This window comes from Ailuropoda melanoleuca, unplaced genomic scaffold (genome assembly GCF_002007445.2).
Source record: "Ailuropoda melanoleuca isolate Jingjing unplaced genomic scaffold, ASM200744v2 unplaced-scaffold7743, whole genome shotgun sequence".
In the NCBI taxonomy this organism is placed as follows: Eukaryota; Metazoa; Chordata; class Mammalia; order Carnivora; family Ursidae; genus Ailuropoda; species Ailuropoda melanoleuca.
The window spans coordinates 44,522-57,544 of NW_023253040.1; the positions used below are offsets into that span (position 1 = coordinate 44,522).

General features: G+C 42.2%; 1 pseudogene; it reads left to right on the plus strand.

Annotated features, from left to right (window-relative positions):
- The first annotated feature begins 620 nt into the window (after positions 1-620).
- LOC117800760 overlaps positions 621-13,023 on the plus strand; it is a 31,829-nt pseudogene continuing 19,426 nt past the window's right edge.

The following is a 13,023-nucleotide window of genomic DNA, read 5'->3' on the forward strand; positions in this document are numbered from 1 at the left end:
TCACATACATTCTTTACCTTCTATGACATATAGAATTTCTATTTTAATAACCTTAATCTATCATTTATTCTTCATTTTTCAGTCTCTGTGTGTGTTGGTGGATAAAAAATGACCCACCCTCATTTCAAATAAATTATCTGACAATATTAAATATTTGAGGGAGAAGGTGGGGGATGGATTATATAAATAGATAGTGGATAGATAAACAGATTAGGGATTCCAGTTATCTAAGTTTTTATATTTAAGTTAAATTCACTTAGAATCCCTGCCTCTCAATTTTATCATCTAAAAAATATTAGTGTGATATCAAGTTCAAGAGCTAGAGGTGAGGATCAAATGCAATTTAGTTCTGAAACATATTCTGACACTTTGCAGTTATCAACTTTTCTTAATACCTTTCTCTTCATACCTTTATCTTCTCTTTCAAGTAGGACAGTATCAGGATTCTAGGCTTGTTTTTTTCTGTTCACCATTAAGCCATCATCAAAATGTTTTCTGCTACTTCTTTCTTCCCATATATTCTGTAATGTTGATGCCCAAATTGCAAAGTTTTCAGGGAAATTAAAAACAAAAAACAAAAAAGAGGTCGAGAGTGAATTTGAAAGAGTTTTCAGGGTGCCATGCCTGTGTTTCTCACGCTCCCTGAGAGCTGCCAGATGTTGGCTTTGGATACCAACACTGCTACTGAATCTGTTAAAGTGAGTAAATTTGAAGGTCTAAAACAAACAACAACAACAACAGTCAAAGCGATCCAGGGGCACCTGGGTGGCTCAGTTGATTAAGCATCTGAACCTTGGTTTTGGCTCAGGTCAGTATCTCTGGGTCCTGGGATCAAGCCTTGCATCAGACTCTGTGCTCAGCATAGAGTAAGTTTGTCTTTCTCCCTCTGCTTTGTTCTTGCCCCACTCACACTCTATCTTCCTCTCAAATAAATAAACATTCAAAAAAACTCAAAGAGATTGATGATGTGTTGTAAATAAGCTCAATAGAGGTTGTTTTTTGTTTGTTTTGAATGAAAAAAACCAACATAAAGGGAGGAAAAATGAGCTATTTGGATTCATTCTTACCTAAGAAAAAATGTCTTCCTTATGCCTTGAAATATTCAAGGCTAATATTCAACAGTTGAACATACATCCCTGTCAGATTCAGAGGTCCATTATTTTTTTTGAGGGATCTTTTTTATTAGCTATAAGGAAGAATACTCAAAAATGATTTCATAAAAATTGGATTAGTGAATATTTTTTTAGTAAAATATTTTTCATTATATTATGTTAGTCACCATACAGTACATTCCTGGTTTCTGATGTTAAGTTTGATGATTCATTAGTTGTGTATAACACCCAGTGCACCATGCAATACATGCCCTCCTTACTACCCATCACCACCCTAACCCATTCCCCAACCACCTGCACTCTGCAGCCCTCAGTTTGTTTCCCAGAGTCCATAGTCTCTCATGCTTCACTATCCCTTCTGATTACACCCCTTTCTTTATCCCTTTCTTCTCCTACCAATCTTTCTAGTTCTTATGTTCCATAGATGAGAGAAACCATATGATTATTGTCTCTCTCTGCTTGATGTATTTCACTTAGCATTATCTCCTCCAGTGCTGCATATACTGCAGCAAATGTTGAGAAATCATTCTTTTTGATAGCTGAGTAATATTCCATTGTATATATGGACCACAGCTTCTTAATCCAGTCATCTGTTGAAGGGCATCTCTGCTCCTTCCACGATTTAGCTATTGTGGACAATGCTGCTATGAAGACTGGGGTGCATATGGACCTTCTCTTCACTACGTCTGTATCTTTGCGGTAAATACCCAGTAGTGAAATGGCTGGATCATAGGGTAGCTCAATTTTTAACTTTTTAAGGGATCTCCACACCGTTTTCCACAGTGGCTGTACCAACTTGCATTCCCACCAACACTGTAGGAGGGATCCCCTTTCTCCACATCCTCTCCAGCAATTGTCCTTTCATGCCTTGTCAATTTTTACCATTCTAAATGGACTAAGGTGGTATCTCAGTGTGGTTTTGATTTGAATTTCCCTGATGGCTAATGATTTTGAACATTTTTTCATGTGTCTGTTAGCCATTTGTATGTCTTCATTGGAAAAGTTTCTGTTCATATTTTCTGCCCATTTTATGATTTGTTTATTTGTTTCTCGTGTATTGATTTTGATAAGTTCTTTGTAGATCTTGGATACCAGTCTTTTATCTGTAGTGTCATTTGCAAATATATTCTCCCACTCCGTGGGCTGCCTCTTGGTTTTTTTGACTGTTTCCTTGGCTGTGCAGAAGCTTTTATCTTGATGAAATCCCACAAGTTAATTTTAACTTTTCTTTCTCTTGCATTTGTAGATGTGTCTTGAAAAAGGTTGCTGTGGCAGATGGCATAGAGGTTGCTCCTTTGCTCTCCTCTAGGATTTTGATGGATTCCTGTCTCACATCAAGGTCTTTTATCCATTTAGAGTTCATCTTTGTGTATGGTGTGAGAGAGTCATCAAGTTTCATTCTTTTGCATGTGGCTGACCAATTTTCCCAGCACCATTATTGAAAAGACTGTCTTTTTTTCCACCGGATGTTTTTTCCTCTTTTGTCAAAATGAGTTGCCCAAAGAGCCAAGGGTCCATTTCTGGGTTCTCTATTCTGTTCCATTGCTCTATGTGTCTGTTTTTCTGCCAGGACTATGCTGTCTTTGTGATCACAGCTTTGTAGTACAGCTTGACATCTGTCAACGTGAGGCCCCCAGGGTTGTTTTTCCTTTTCAAAACAATTCCTTGGTGATTCGGAGCCTTTTCTGGTTCCACACGAATTTAAGGGCTGTTTCTTCCTGCTCTTTGAAAATTGTCATTGGTATTTTGATCAGGATGGCATATTAAGTGTAGATTGTTCTGGGTAGCATAGAAATTTTCACTATGTTTATCCTTCGGATCCATGATCAAATGTCTTTCCATCTTTTTGTGTCTTCTTGAACGTATTTCATCAGTGATCTGTAGTGGCTAGAATATCGATCCTTTACATCTCTGGTTAAGTTAATTCCGAGATAACATATGATTTTTGGTACTATTGTAAATGGAATGGATTCCCTAATTTCTCTTTCTTCAGTCTCATTGGTCTTGCATAGAAATGCAACTGATTTCAAAGCATTGATTTTGTATTCCATAACATTACTGAATTGCTCTATAACTTCTAGTAGTTTGGGGTGAAGTCTTTTGGGTTTTCCATATAGAGTATCATATATCTGTGAAAAGACTCACTTTGACTTCTCCTTTACTAATTTGCCATTGATAAATACGTTTTTTCCATTTTTGTTGTCTGATTGCTGTTGCAACGACTTCTAGTACTATGTTGAACAATAATGGCAAGAGTGGACATCCTGGTCGTGTTCCTGATTTTAAGGGAAATGCTCTCAGCTTTTCCCCGTTGAGAATGATATTTGCTGTAGGCTTTTCATGGATGGTTTTTATGAGATTGAGGAATGTACCCTCTACCCCTATACTCTGAAGGGTTTTAATCAGGAAAGGATGCTGTATTTTTTCAAATGTTTTTTCTGCATCAATTGAGAGTCTCATATGGTTCTTGACAATTTTCTTGTTGATATGATCTATCACACTGACCGATTTGCAAATGTTGAACCATGCTTGCATCCCAGGGATGAATCCCACTTGGTCGTGATGGATAATCCTTTTAATGTAATGTATGATCCTATTAGCTAGGATCTTGTTGAGAATTTTGGTGTCCAAATTCATCAGGGATATCGGACTGTAATTCTCCTTTCTTTTTTCTTATAATAGTATTTTTTTATTATGTTAGTCACCATACAGTACATCCCCGGTTCCTGATGCAAAGTCCGATGATTCATTAGTTGCATATAACACCCAGTGCACCATGCAATACATGCCCTCCTTACTACCCCATCACCAGCCTATCCCATTCCCCCACCAACCCTCTCCTCTGAAGCCCTCAGTTTATTTCTCAGGGTCTATAGTCTCTCCTTTTTGATGTGGTCTTTGCCTGGTTGGGGGATCAAAGTAATAGTGGCCTCATGTAATGACTTTGGTAGTTTTCCTTCTGTTTCTGAAACAGCTTCAGGAGAATAGGTATTATTTCTTCTTTGAATGTTTGAATGATTACACGGGGAATCCCTCAGGCCCTGGACTCTTGTTTTTGGGGAGGTTTTTGATCAATTCTTCTCTCTCCTCTTAATTAATATGTCTGTTTAAATAATCAATTTCTTCCTGTTTCAGACTTGGTAGTTTATAGGTTTCCAGGAAAGAATCCATTTCTTCCAGGTTGTTTAATTTTTTGGCATAAGGCTGTTGATAAAAGTTTCTAATGATATTTCCCATGTCATTGATGTTGGTGCGATCTTTCCCCTTTCATTCTTAATTTTATTAATCTGGGTCCTTTCTCTCTTTTCTTCATTAAGTCTAGCCAGTGGCTTATCGTACTTATTCATTCTTTCAGAGAACCAACTTCTAGTTCCATTGATCTGCTCTACTGTGCTCCCAGTTTCTAATCCATTGATTTCTGCTCTAATCGTGGTCACCTGCCTTCTCCTGCATGGGTTAGGCCTGTTCTGTTCCACCTCCAGCTTCTTGAGGTGACAATATAAAAAAAAAACATTTTAGATTTTTTTTTCTTTAGCATGAGGCTTGGATGGCTATATATTTTCCCCTTAGGACTGCCTTTGCAGTGTCCCATAGGTTTTGGACTGACGTGTTTTCCTTCTCATTGGTCTCCAGAAATTGTTTAAACTTATTTTTATTTGCTGGTTTACCCAATCAATTTTTTTTCGGTGTTGCAAATATTTTTTTAAATATTTTTTTTTATATTGTGTTAGTCACCATACAGTACATCCCTGGTTTTTTATGTAAAGTTCGATGATTCATTAGTTGCATATAACGCCCAGTGCACCATGCAATACATGTTCTCCTTACTACCCATCACCAGCCTGTCCCATTCCCCCACTGCCCTCCCTCGAAACCCTCAGTTTGTTTCTCAGAGTCCATAGTCTCTCATTCTTCCCTCCCCCCTCTGATTACCCCCCTTTCTTTATTACTTTCTTCTCCTACCGATCTTCATAGTTCTTATGTTCCATAGATGAGAGAAAAAATATGATAATTGTCTTTCTCGGCTTTACTTATTTCACTAAGCATTATCTCCTCCAAAGCCATCCATGTTGCAGCAAAAGTTGAGAAATCGTTCTTTTTGATAGCTGAATAATATTCCTTTGTATATATGAACCACAACTTCTTAATCCAATCATCTGTTGAAAGGCATCTCGGCTCCTACCACGATTTAGCAATTGTGGACAGAGCTGCTTTGAACATTGGGGTGCATCTGGCCCTTCTCTTCACTACTTCTGCACAACCAAGGAAACAGTCAAAAAAGCTAAGAGGCAGCCCATGGAATGGGAGAATATATTTGCAAATGATACTACAGACAAAAGACTGATATCCAAGATCTACAAAGAAATTCTCAAATCAATACATAAGAAACAAATGAACAAATCATAAAATGGGCAGAAGATATGAACAGACACTTTTCCAATGAAGACATACAAATAGCTAACAGACACATGACAAAGTGTTCAAAATCATTAGCCATCATGGAAATTCAAATGAAAACCACACTAAGATATCACCTTACACCAGTTAGAATGGCAAAAATTGACAAGGCAAAAACAACAATTGTTGGAGAGGATGTGGAGAAAAGGGGTCCCTCTTACATTGTTGGTGGCAATGCAAGTTGGTGCAGCCAGTGTGGAAAACAGTGTGGCAGTCCCTTAAAAAATTAAAAATTGTGCTACCCTATGATCCAGCCATTGCACTACTGGGTATTTACCCAATCATTCTTGAGCACAATGGTTCTTAGTTTCCAAGTGTTTTAGTTTCTTCCAAATTTTTCCTTGTGATTGAGTTCCAGTTACAAAACATTGTGTACTGAGAATATGCAGGGAATAATCTTAGTCTTTAGGTATTGGTTAAGACCTGTTTTGTGACCCAGTATATGGTGTATTCTGGAGAAAGTTCCATGTGCATTGGAAAAAAAAATGAGTATTCTGTTGTTCCGGTGTGTATTGTTCTATATATATCCATGAGGTCCATATAGTCCAGTATATGATTCAAAGCTCTTGTTTTTTTGTTGATTTTCTGCTTAGGCGATCTGTCTATTGCTGAGAGTGGAGTGTTGTGGTCCCCTACTATTAACATATTATTATATATATGTCTCTTTATTCTGGTAAAGAGTTGGCTTGTGTATCTAGCTGCTCCCCTGTTGGTGGCATAGATATTTATAATTGTCATATCCCTTGTTTGGATACATCCTTTAAGCATAATATAGTGTCCTTCTGTATCTCTAACTACAGACTTTAGCTTAAAATCCATTCTGTCTAATATGAGAATTGCTACCCCAGCTTTCTTTTGAGGTCCATTGGCATAAAAAATGGTTTTCCAGCCCTTCACTTCAGTCTGAATCTACCTTTAGGTCCAAATGTATCTCTTGTAGACAGCAAATGGATGGGTCATGTCTTTTAATTCATTAGGCAACCCTGTGGCATTTTACGGGAGAATTTAGGCCATTCACATTGCGAGTGATGACTGAGAGAGATGAATTTAATGATGTCACGTTTCCTGTGAAGTCTTTTTTTCTATAGATTGTAAATTTCTGTTCTGTATCACTCTTGGGGCCTTTTTACTTTTATGGAACACCCTTAATATCTCACATAGGACTGGTTTGGTGGTTATGAATTCGGTCAATTTCTGCCTGTCCTAGAAGTTCCTTATCTCTCCATCAACTCTGAATGACAGCCTTGCTGGATAAAGGATCCCTGGCTGCATGTCTTTCTCGGATAGAGCTTTGAAAATACCCAGCCAACACTTCCTAGCCTCCCAGGTCTCTGTAGACAGGACTGATTTTATTCTGATATTTTTGCCTCTATATGTAAGGATTTTCTTTCCTTGGCCCCTTTCAATACTGTATCATTGTATCTAATATTTGTGAATTGTGCTATGATGTGACGTGGTGTAAGTCTGTGGTTATTCACCCAGGGAGGGTTCCTCTCTGCCTTTTGGACATGAATGCATGTTTACTAGATTAGGAAAGTTTTCAGCTGCAATTTGTTCAAATATCTCTTCTAGACCTCTCCTTTCTCCACTCCCTCAGGGATGCTTATGATTCTGACATTGGAACGTTTCATTGAGTCAGTAATCTCCTGTAATCTACATTCTTAAGATTCATTTTTTTTTGAGAAAAGTTTCTTTTTTAACTTTCTCTTCTACCATCCCATCCTCCAATTCACTAATGCGTTCTTCTAGCTCATTTACCCTGGCCATCAGAACATCTAGTTTAGACTGCAATTAATAGCATTTTTAATTTCTGCCAGATTTGCTCTCATTTCCACCCTTAGAGATTGTATATTCTTGTTAATATTTTCATTAATATTTTTTTCAAGCCTACACATCATCTTGACCATTGTTACTCTGAACTCCATTTATGACAATTTGGTTACATCCCTATCCATGATTTTTGTGGCAGAGGCCACCGTCACTCTCTCCTTTCTTTGCTGAAGGTTTCTTCTTCTCATCATTCTGATGAGGAGACTTTGCAGGGATGCCCATAGCCCAAATTATTGACCAGGAGGCAGGAGGTGTGCACTTGTATTATAGGGACTTTTGGGATGTGGGCTTCTTGATTTTTCAGCCTGCCTTCTGGGGTAGGGGCCTGCCCTACTGATAATCACGCAACCCTGTTTGGGTAGAGTCACCCTGTCCCCTGTGAGGGCAGATGGGCACAATGAGAGTTGGTATTTACAGGCTTTTGTTCTCTGGCGGCATTCCCTGGCTGTTTTCTGTGAATCTTCTGAGACTCAGAGTAGCAGTATCCATATCCTAGCTTCTGTCTCAGAGCAGAGCAATCTCAGTCTGCTGTCCACTGAGCTCTCTTGGCCACTTTAGCTCTGTTTCTGTCGATGCTGCTAAAAAACCTGCAGCATCCTGGGTAGTGCATCCCACAGCCACTCTCCCAGCCCTAATGTCCAGGGCTGGCACATGTTTGTTCTTTGTGCTTTAACACTGCCAGCCACTCCCACTTCCCACGGGCACTCCTGAGCTCCCTGTTTCAGTCTGGTTCCCACGTGCTCAGGAGCTCCAGTTTTCAGTCTGGTCACGTGCATGCTCCCAAACTCCGGGTATCAGTCCAGTTCCAGTGAGCACCCCGGAGCTCCGGTTATCGGCTTGGATGCGCATGCACTCCTGACCTCCCAGTTTTAGTCCGGTTCCAGTGATTGCTCCCGAGCTCCAGTTTTCAGTCTGGTTGCACGTGTGTTCCCAGGCTCACGGTCTCAATCCACTTTCACGTGGGTGCCAGTCCAGGAGTCTGGCCAGCTTCCCAGTGGAAGTGGCTACTACTTCCCGGTGCCTGAGCACAGCAGCTCCCTCCCCCTTCAATTTATCTCCAATATCTGTGCACGGATTCACAGCTCCCTGGTTCATACGTCAATACCCAGCACTGGAGATGTTTGTTGGTAGAGTTCCAGATGTATCTTCCTGCATCTCAGACTGATTTCATGGGTGTTCAGGATGTTCTGGTAGATATCCACCTTGACTCAGGAAAACTGAAAAAGGGGTCCGCTACTCCTCTGCCATCTTTTTCCCTCCTCTGTTGAAAAAATTTTAAGTATTATATTTTTTCAGTTCTAATTGCTAAATTCTTCTTTATGTCTTTCTTTCTGTCCAAGGAATTACTTTCATTTGTTGCAAGCACAATTGCAATTGCTTGCTGAAACATTTTTTATGGTTCCATTCAAATCCATTGGGAATCCACATCTAGGTCATCATTGGTTTTGGGGGATTTTGCATTCTGCAGCATGTTCAAGGTGACATTTCTCTGAACTTTAGCATGCTGAAAGTTCTTAATTATTCATTTTTCATAATTAGGGTGTTATGTCATAGACCCAGTTTCTTCTTAAATCTGGTGTGTCAGCAGGTGGTGGTTCTATAACCATACTGCTAGAAACAGCAGCCCCAGTTATGGGCCCAAACTAGAAGGAGCGAACTGAAGGTGGCTAGCAAACCTGGGAATTTACATGGCAACCTGTGTGGAAAGTCACATCTTCGTGGCTTTCTTCCCTGCAGTCAGAGATGAGGGCACATGGCAGCTAAAAACATACTGTTTGCTGAATTCATCTCTGTGGATGGATAGATAAGGAATTTGTAAATACCAAAAGTCTAATTGGGAGTGGGAACGTTCCAGGAAAATTGTGTTCTCTGTATTGATGCCATTTGAGAAGTTTAGTTTACAAGGGTAGAAGAAGGATGGGCTGACTGGGATGGCTGGCATTGATGTTGGGCTTGCTCAAAACTTAAGTCAAGGTGGTGCCTCTTACTCGTGTCCTCATCCTATGGATCATCCCCCCAGGACCTGCCAAGAGATCCTAGGCCACATAGTGGGGGTGAGCCCAGAGCTGATGTGCTGACTTGTGTGAGCAGCACACAGGTTCCCCTCCCTACACACTTTTGCAAATGCCAGCTTGGGAATGACCTTCACCCTCATCCCTACCACCACAGTGGAGTTAAAAAGGGAGAATTGACTGGTGGTCAGCCCACCTGGAAGCCCCCAAAGCCAGTCTCTCCCTCACTCAGCATCAACCTGGGGCAGGTGTGCAGTCCTCTCACATCCACCTTGGCACTGTCTAGGGGAAGAAAACCACTCACCATTGACTACAGGATCAGGGGTCTCATGAAGGATTCTCCCTTTAGACATACACCCAGCATTATTCCCAGTCTTGGTCCAGCCTTCTCTGGGCTGCCATCCTCAGGTTCTTGATTTCTGACTGGTAACCCCTTGTGCTGTTTAGAAAAAGCCAGTCTGGAGAACTCACATCCCACAGAACTGTTGGAGTAAGTTGTCTTTTCAGATCACCCCAATAGGTCAGGATGAAGGAATATATTTGTATCTCCCAAAAGTACGAATTAGGCATTTCAAACCAACTCTGTTTCAACATCTCTCTCTACAGTCCATCATGTCTGGCCCCACAGATGGGGGAGTCCATTCATTCAGGTGAAAGAAAACATCTCCTTGGGAAAGTCTGTTGTGAAAATTAAAACTGACCCTTTCCTTCATGGACTGGGTTTCCTGAATTGGAAGTAATGTCCTTAAACCACACTCAAAGTCAGGCATTTCAATTCCACATGGGAAAACTGAAGACAATTTCACCTTGTTCATGCCGTGCCCCTCAATATGGCAGCAGTGGGAGGACCCAGCTGCAGGGTGGTTGAGTTGGAGGGGGGATCCAGGTGCAGCTGCAGCCATGCCCTAGGGAGACACATCTGAAACTGTGTTCTTAGTATATCAAAACACACAATAAGCCTCAAGGAATGTGGGTGTGCATCAACTTGTAGAAGCCTCTGTAGCCCTCTGCTTTCCATGGTGAAAATGAAATCACATTGATAAAATGCAATGCAAATCCAGAGATGGTCTCCCCAATTCCCCTTCAGCAAATGGCCCCCTCTACTACTCCTCATGCCCCAAACCAAAGTGTCCTTGTGGACTCTCTTCCAGAAAACACTAATTTCCTTGTCTTTGCTCCTTTCTGCCCAGGTAGATGTTCCCCCAGTGGCGGCCTGAGTGAAAGTAAACAATTCGCTATATCTCACCCTGGCCCTCTTCAGAACTCCTGTGGAAGCCAGGACACATGCTCCTCATTCTACCTCACCCTCTTGAGCTTTCCAGGCCTGCATGTCACCCCTTTCACTAGCTATCCCCCTGGGAGTGCTGTTCCCCATCTCCATGTGCCTTGGCCACTTAGGATTCCCATCAGAGAATGTTCCTTCCACAAACTAGTCCATCACCCAGTCCCCTCCTTTCATGACCTGGGCTAACACACTGGTCCCAGAAATCATTGACATTGCTTCCCTTCATCATGTCCTTTCTCCCAGAATGTTACCTCCATGAGCCCAGGGACTGAACTCCTTAATCTAGTCAGTATCCAGTACGTATTTTGCACTAATAAGTGCATTATACTTTAGGGCAAGCCACATGAAGAGAAACAATCCAACTCTATCTAGTTCTAGGCAATACGAAGTAATATATGAACAGTAGCTATTCATCCAAGAGTTTCACATGGATCCCCAAATGTTTACTAAGTGCCTGTGCCTTAGAGTACTGTCCTCCTGAGAAGGATAGAGCAGTCCCCTGGACCCAGAGTGGGCCTGTATGTTGCTGAGTAAACCATGCACTGAAACAAAATGCAGATGACCCCTGGAGCAGATGGAACCTCAGGACAGAAGGACTATGGTATGGGGTGGGGACTAAAGCCACAGCACTGAGAGACTCATGACCACACAAGTTGGACACTTTTCAGAACCTGGATGCTTCACACAGACATGAAGCATGCATGCCCAAAACCACCTTGCTTCCTGTGCTCCACAGAGCAGCAGAGCTGGTGGGGATTAGGTGGACACTATGTCCTTGATTCACTTATGTGTGTTCTGTGCCCAACACCCAGCTTCTGCATTCTGGGTCACTGTGGGCTTCTGCAGAGGAGGACTCAGTAACTGGTTCATTGGGACACCGGTTCAGGGGCAGAGGAGCCTGCCAGGAAGGTTACATGCAGGTTGCTGGTCAGCTGGCCTTGGAGGATGCAGAATAACTTGTGCCCAGAGCCCCTCAGGATCAGATGGTGACCATGCACAACATGCAGGACACAGCCTCTGGCTTGTTTTGCAGGTGGACTTGGAGGCCATTGGGGAAGCAGCTCTGCCAGCCAAGATGACTGTGAGGACACTGCAGACACAGGATGCGGCTGGATAAGTCTGTCCTTTGACAAGACCCCCCAGCAGCTGGCAGGTCCCCACATCCTAGGCTTACTGATTCCTTCTACACAACCCAGTGGGCAGAAAAAGAGCTAGGGATTAGGTGGGTGGGATGGCAGATTAACTGGCTTCTAACCTTTTGTAATGAAAGGTAACTATTTTAGCTACTCCAGTGTCCCTTTTACATAAGCTGTATTTTACCTGCTCATCACCATCTCTGATCCCATGCTGCTTCAACCATGTGATCATTTAGGAAACTTCTTGGATATTTTGTGACCTTTTAAGCTTCAGTAGGCCTAAGATAAGGTGGCTGTACCAGCTGTGTGTGAAAAGCTTGCTGGGCTGGGAAGCCAGCTCTCATAGTGGGGGATCCACTGCCACCTCTGGCCCCTGTTGAGCCCTNACTTCTGGAAGGAAGGGACCTTGCAGTGCTGAGGGCTGAAGTCAGAGGCTCACACACCTACAGCTTGGTTGTCCCATCAGCCCTCATCATTCCTTCACCTACCCATCCCCTAACAGAGACAGCCACGAACCCGTGACTGTTCCAGTACCATCAGCAACCACCAACACAAGGAGAATACATTACTAAATGACAAATGCAGGCCCTTTCTCTCCACATCTGGAAAAGCAAACTTTACCTGGGATTATCCTGGTGATGCAGCAGGCAGAGGGAGCAGGTGGCCTGCTGCTGAGACACAATCAGGTAGATTCCGTGACAATGACATTTCCTTTCTCTCTTGTCACTGTAACGTCAGTGTTTTTGTGCAGTTTCCATTTACTTTTCCAGAACAAACATGTTATTCATATAAACAATCTTGGTGGCAGCAACAACACGTTGTTGCAACTGACATGTTGAACTGTCATCTTATGATGAGTGCACAGCCCTCTGAGACAGGGCCCAGGATGTCTGATTACTTCGCTCCCTGGTTCCCATGATCCCTCCAAATTATCATCTTATGGAACATGCAACACTGAGATCACACTGAATGTGAGTTCTCCAGGAGGCAAGGAGAGCTTCTGTGACATTGGCACAGATGGTGGCCTTTTCTGGCCACAGCTTGAGTTGCTCACACAGACTAACAGTAATGAGGAAAGAATGCCGTGCCTGGACACACAGCAGACCAAGGTCATAAGGTCCCCAGGCAGGTATGGGATGCTGAATTCCCAGAATCTGTCCTGAGGACACATAGATGGTCTCCACTAAATA